The sequence below is a fragment of the Lingula anatina genome, chromosome 4, assembly GCF_051362555.1.
Source record: "Lingula anatina isolate TDL-2025a chromosome 4, LinAna3.0, whole genome shotgun sequence".
In the NCBI taxonomy this organism is placed as follows: Eukaryota; Metazoa; Brachiopoda; class Lingulata; order Lingulida; family Lingulidae; genus Lingula; species Lingula anatina.
Window position 1 is genome coordinate 5,507,004 of NC_141770.1, and position 7,236 is coordinate 5,514,239.

General features: G+C 38.7%; 1 long non-coding RNA gene across 1 annotated transcript; it reads left to right on the plus strand.

Moving 5' to 3' along the window:
* Nucleotides 1-1,568: 1,568 nt before the first annotated feature.
* LOC147762129 (uncharacterized) lies at nt 1,569-6,304 on the plus strand. Its single transcript, XR_015334000.1, has 2 exons — nt 1,569-3,123; nt 4,974-6,304. It is a non-coding gene; the product is annotated as an uncharacterized LOC147762129 (long non-coding RNA).
* Nucleotides 6,305-7,236: the final 932 nt, after the last annotated feature.

Here is a 7,236-nt window from a genome sequence, read left to right on the forward strand (position 1 = left end):
GTACGTATCAAATACTGCACACCTGGTGGGCACATTAAAGTGATGGTTTTTTAACATGCTGCTAATAGCAAATAATGCTTTTTTACCCTGTTCTGCTATATGTTTTTGGATTTGACAAAACTTACCATTCAAAGGTTTATTCGTGTGCGTGACAGAATGGTTCGTCTACAGCCTGCAGTTCAAGAATGACTCTCTTTAACCATTGGAGTATAATATGTATTTTAACAGTAGGCCACACTGATTTAATTTCATGGATGGCATCATCTAGAGACCCTAAAACTACAGACTTGAAATTTAATATGAATTGTTTTTTCCAAATCATTTTTCATTAGTTTTTTCCTATTTTGCTCACTGATAAATGAAAATAAGGATTAAAATAGTGTTTTAATAAATTTTAATTATATCTCTGTCACTGTGACATAATTTCATTAACTGAATTCGCCAGTGAAGCAAACAAAAATACATCAACTATTCTTTGTCATGCGACAACCATTAAAAACGATATTTTGGATCTCCATATTTTCCTTATTATCGTCTGTAAAAGAGTTAGACGCCTCACAAAGGAGCCTCACGTCAGTGTTTAGTCACAGTAACGGTCACTGTTATGCCCGACCTCTCCTGGCTGCTGCCAGGGCTCTCAAGCGGCAAGACAATTCTTGGGATAGGTTTTTTAGCATTCAATATGGAATAACATACCAGGCATCGGTCAAAACTTGTCCAATTTGGTCCAGTTTTGTTGTAGGACATGTAGGCCGTTGTTTTAGCGAGTAATGGCCTACCCACATGTTGTCTATGTGGTTCAAATATGGCGATTTGTGATGACCAAGGTAGCTGCTCATTCCCTTGGTTCTGTAAATTATCTGATATTACAAGTGCTCTGTGTGAACCGGCGATCTCACCATGGAACCTAAAATTGTTCCTAAGGTGCCCCCTGTCAAATGATAGTCAAATGGTTCCCATATTATTCCTTCATTTGATCTGGTTTTTTATCGATGACTACCATTGGTGTTTTGGCACCAATGTGGTATCCACTCCAAATACCGACGCTGTCAATGACCCTAGTCACTTTAGACGCGACAGACGCTTCGCCGTAGAACTTTTCTGGATGTCGTAAACTCTGTTTTGACTGAGCGGTACAGGTGAAATCTGACCTCATTAAAGAAAGCCACGCGGTTTCAGTGTTCTACCCAGAAACGGTAATGGTCCCAATTCATTAGAGTAACAGTCGACGATGTTTTGCTGTTTACTGTTGATTCCTCGGAGGTCGTCTTGTATTCTAACCTGCTAAGACCAGTTTGGTGTTCGCTAAAGGCCCTTAAAAACGTGTTTTGGTGGCATTTTACCCCTCATTCTGAACGGACTGGGTGGTTTTTGTTTAGTTGCAGCAGCATATCCCGAAAGACAGCGAGTCCTGTACCCTGGTGGTAAGATTTCGATACACTGGGCGAGACCTCAGTCTAGGTACATCAGTCTGGGCAATATTCCTCTATAAAACTGTGCGGACCGTTCCGTTTGGCGCAATAATCTGTCTGGCAATGTCTGTCTTTTTCGCTGCATTCTGCCACAGATTAACAATTCCACATCACCGTCTAGTGACGTAATAGGCTCCACATGAGAGATGCGCGCGCAGCTCAGCGTCATTCATTGCGCCGTTTCTCAGCGAAGCGTACGCGGATTTACAAGCTGCATGAAATTAATATTTCTGCAGTGTTTTGAGTTTTTTGCTGACATACTGTTAATACAGTGATGTGTGTTTTAATACACACTGATACATATTTATCGCAATAAATGCACGAAATCGTGCTAACTACTGTTTTCATGTGTTGGGATTAGCGTTTCAGACTGTTACAAGCACTGTTCTGTGGCTACATCTGCGCACATTGCTACTGCGCTTCAATTTATATGCGCACAAGTGTACTGCGCAATAAAAGTATATTAAGCGTGGTAAAAGTTTTATACAGTGACACCGATAAAAATGGCGGATAAAAATTCTGAAGGTAACAAGCAGCCCGAAAATTCGGGTTCAAAAACCAGTAAAGTTATCGTCAAAGAGAGTAGACCAAAACAAAAGACTGACAAGGAGATAAAAACACATGCGAAACGGGTTGTCAGTGCGTCTAAGGAGATTTCTAATGAGGAGGTGAAAGTGCCGACACCACGTGCTTCGGCTAGCACATCGAATGACACCTCCAATGGGGGGAATGTCGATCTTTTGGGTCAAATCTCCAAAAAATGGAGCAAATGCAAAAACAAATCAATGAAAACAGTAAACGTCCTTTAGAAGTCGACGAAGACGATTTGTTGGCTCTTAGCGATGAGGAGTCGCTTGATATGGATTTAGAAGTTGACAACCTACTGACTAATACTGAAATCCACAGTGAAACGGAAGGGAATATAATTCTTGAGAAGATTTCCCAAGAATTAATTGACGAAGAAGCAACATCTCCTAGTATGATGCCAGAATTGGCGGAGATTCTCAACAGAATAACGTCAAAAAGAATTTCGGATGAGAAAATTAAGGAAAAGTTGGAGAAGTTTCCACCTCCAGCGAACTTGAGTGGGCTGAAAGTGCCCAAAGTTAATACAGAGGTGTGGAATAAAATTCTACCTGCTACCAGAGGTAAAGATATTAGATTACAGAAAGCGCAGACCAGGGTGGTCAGAGCGCTCACACCTCTGGCCCAACTTGCGAATATGTTTCTGGAGGCTAAAAAAAAAAAAGGAGTCATTTGATATTCCAGCTGGTTTGTCTCTTGTATTAAATGCGTTTTCGTTTGTTGCCAATGGCAGCATTGAGATATCCCTTAGAAGGAGAGAACTGATAAAACCAGACTTGCACAGGGAGTACAGAGACGTTTGTTCACCGGACACCCCCATTACCGAATGGTTATTTGGCGATGATTTTGCCGGGGTTGTGAAAGGTATCAATGAAACCAACAAGGTAGCAACAAAAGTCGGAAGCCGTAAAGATTACTATGGGCGTAATCGCCCAGCATATAGGCCAAGAGGTTTTCAAAAGTACACGCCTTCAAAAAACGGCTACAGAAATTTCAAGAAATCAAGGCCAAATCACGCAGGCAAGCCCAAGCGGGATTAGAGAGAAAAAATGAAGCACCTAAAGAGGTCAGTATCAATTGGTCATCATATATTGATGCTTTAAAAGATAAATTGGCCACTGAGATAGCAAATTTTACTGCAGGTAATTTACAAAAGTGCAAAAAGTTTTGGCCAAATCTTACATCAGATAAGTATATACTGAATACTGTTTCATATGGTATCAATATTGAAATAGACCAATCAACACAACAGTCAAGAATTCCTCAGACTTATGCTTTCAATAAAGTAGAATCTGATATAATTTGTACTGAAATCCATCAACTTTTAGAGAAGAAAGTGATACGAAAGGTCAAACATTGTGCAGGTGAATTTATTTCCAATATTTTCTTAAGAGAGAAAAAAGATGGAAAGTACAGATTGATTTTAAATCTGAGGAAACTTAATGCTTCTGTTGTATATCATCATTTTAAGATGACCAGTTTGCAGTCAGCCATTAATCTTATGAAACCTCAGTGTTTTATGTCAACCATAGATTGGAAAGATGCTTATTATTGTCTGGCAGTTTGTGATGAACAAAAGAAACTGTTAAGATTTGAATTTGATGGGAACTTGTATGAATATCAGGTTTTACCAAATGGCTTGGCGAGTGGACCACGTGTTTTTACTAAAGTTACCAAACCAATTTTTTCCTATTTGAGGAAATTAGGTCACATGAATTGTCCATACATTGATGACAGTCTCTTAGTTGGAGAATCTTTGCAAGATTGCAGAGAGAATGTGATGCAAACAGTTAAAGTTTCTACTCAAGCAGGGTTTACTGTGCATCCAACTAAGTCTGTTTTAGAACCAACACAAAAGTTGGATTTTTTAGGCTTTACATTGGATTCTGTAAAAATGCGAGTGTCCTTAAACAAGAGACAAGCAGATAAAATATTTTCGGCATGTACCGATCTCTTACAGCAGGACTGTATAACTATACTACAATTGGCAAAAGTAGTAGGATTATTGGTAGCATCTTTTCCTGGTGTAGAATATGGGCCTCTTTTTTATAGGTCACTGGATATGAGAAAAAATCAAGCTTTGAAAGCTAGTAAAGGAGACTTTCAAGCAAAATTGCAGATTGCCAATGATGATGCCTTGAAACTAGACTTGACTTGGTGGATACAAAATATTCATTCAAGTTTTAAGTTGATTTCACATGGGAACCCTTCATTAGTTATTTATTCTGATGCATCAGAAAAAGGATGGGGGGGAGCATGCAGGGGCATCACATCAGGAGGAAACTGGTCAGCAGTTGAAAGTACTTTTCACATTAATCATCTTGAATTATTAGCTGCATGGTTTGCTCTAAAATGCTTTGCACGAGATGAAACAAATATTCACATTAAAATGTGTATAGATAATACAACTGCTTTGTCATATATTGCTCGAATGGGAGGGAAAATACCCTCACTAAATAATTTGGCCAGAAAAATTTGGTTATGGTGCAAGGGAAAAAATATATGGTTATCAGTTGCATATATTGAATCAGAAAATAATGTAGAAGCTGATAAAGAAAGCAGACTTGATCATGATAATCTTGAATGGAAGTTGCACCAAACAGTATTTAAAGATATAACTAAGCAGTTTTATCTACCAGAAACAGATCTGTTTGCTTCAAGGCTGAATAATCAACTACCTAAATATGTATCATGGAAACCTGATCCATTTGCTATGACAACAGATGCCTTGTCTATTGACTGGTCACAGATAAATGCTTATGCATTTCCACCTTTTTCTTTAATAGGAAAGATGTTAAGCAAGATAGAGTTTGATCAAGTGGATAGTATCATAGTGGTAGTGCCTTATTGGACAACTCAAGTATGGTTTTCAAAATTGAGCCATATGTTAATATCTTGTCCTTTTTTACTTCCCAGGAAGCAAGAATTGCTGTGGCACCCACACAAAAACATGGACAATCATCTTCCAAAGTTACAGCTAATGGCTTGTGTATTGTCAGGGAAAGTTTCGAAGACATGGCATTTTCGCCAACAGCTGTCAAATTGGTCATGTCCTCATGGAGAGATACAACTGTCAAGCAATACGAATCTTACATTTCCAGATGGATTCAATATTGTAGTGAGAGGAACATTAATACCCTGTCACCAAATGTAACTGATGTTGTAAATTTTCTAGCCCATTGCTTTGATATGGGACTTGGATATTCTGCTCTTAATACAGCAAGATCAGCACTTTCAACTTTTATTATGGTGGATAAGTGTCCAGCAGGTGCTCATCCTCATGTGGTTAGACTGATGAGAGGAGTTTTTACTTCTAGACCTGCATTACCAAGGAACAATGTGATATGGGACACAAGTTTGCTTTTGAATTACCTCAAAAAACTTTCACCTGTGAAAAAACTTAATCTTTTACAACTGAGCAAGAAAGCAGTGACATTGACCATTTTATTGACAGGTCAAAGAACGCAATCCTTGCATCTTATTGACATTCGTAACATCACAATTAATAAGTCTAAAGTCACATTTAGATTTGGTGATTTACTGAAGCAGTCAAGACCAGGTCACCACATTGGTGAAATAACAGTGACAGCATATGCACCAGATAGACGATTATGTTTATGTACTGTCTTAATGGAATACATGGACCGTGTCAAACATTTAAGAGGAAATATCACAAGATTGTTTTTAACATCTGTAAAGCCATTTAAGGCAGCAGCCAAATCTACCATATCTAGATGGATTAAGCAAACTATGAATATGGCTGGTATAGACATGGAGAAATTTACTCCACACAGCACACGTAGTGCAGCATCTTCACAATCAAAACTTGCTAAAGTGCCATTAGACACTATTTTGAAGACGGCAGGCTGGTCTAAAGATTGCACATTTGCTAAATATTACGATAAAGAAATAACTCAACAGGGCCAGTTTGCAGATGCGATTTTGTCTGGCACTGGTGCACATGTTTGACATGGACATTCAGATTTACAGGGAGATGTTTTATAAACTGTTTATTTTGATTTTACTTTTTTAGCTGCAACTTGTGCAGTTACAGTTGTTACCTGCAAATTGTGCAGATGAAGTTCTTTCGAGCATTTAAATATGCTGTTTATAACTGCAACTTGTGCAGTTAGAGTTGTTTCCTGCAAATTGTGCAGATGAATTTCTATTGTGCATCAAATATGCTGTTACAAGTTGTTTGATAAACAAGTTTATTGTTCTTTGCAGTTAATACATGTTGATTTAAACACATAGTGTTTGTGCCTTTATTTGCTGGTTTCAAAAAACCTTGTAAGGTGTTGTGTTTGGACCACACTTTGAACGTCTCATGTGGAGCCTATTACGTCACTAGACGGTGATGTGGAATTAGAGGGTTAAATGAACTTACCGTAGGTGAGTGATATTTGACCTGGATTCCACATCATCGTCGGTGACAGAATAGGGTTCACATCCCACCCTGGGATAGTTCCCTTCCCGTGAACCTTTCTGTCACTCTGTGGTCCACACTACAACTACTTTGAAATATGACGCTGAGCTGCGCGCGCATCTCTCATGTGAACCCTATTCTGTCACCGACGATGATGTGGAATCCAGGTCAAATATCACTCACCTACGGTAAGTTCATTTAACCCTCTAATTCTGTAATACACTGCTTGGCTCATTTAACGCTCTGCAAAACCGTCGTCTTGTATGCAAAATTTTAAATTCTTCTATGCAGTAGTTGCCGATATATGGATACTTTTTTGACAGAACCAAGTTAAGGAATACACTGTACACAAGCTGCTGGAAATTCCGCAAATAAAGTAACAGTTTTTTTAGCAATGGAACTTAATCCATTTGCTTAACCCTTATACATGTAGAATTTACCAAAGATATGCAATCATATCGTATCTGCACAACATATTTAAGGCTCATGTCCTCTGTTAATATACTTTATTATTTGATTTTACCTATAATGCATCAATATTTTACTGTTCCTACATAGCAGGACGGCACTGGCCTAACACTGGCCCAGCTCATGTTTATATGCTAACGGAATGTTCTTGTTGGCATACCAAAATTGGCCTGATATTGGCCGAAGGTTGAAAGGTCAACGGCAACATACAAGTATGGGTCCAACGTTGGCGCAACGTTGGAAATCCAACGCGAACCAAATGCCAACCATACCAACAATGGGCCA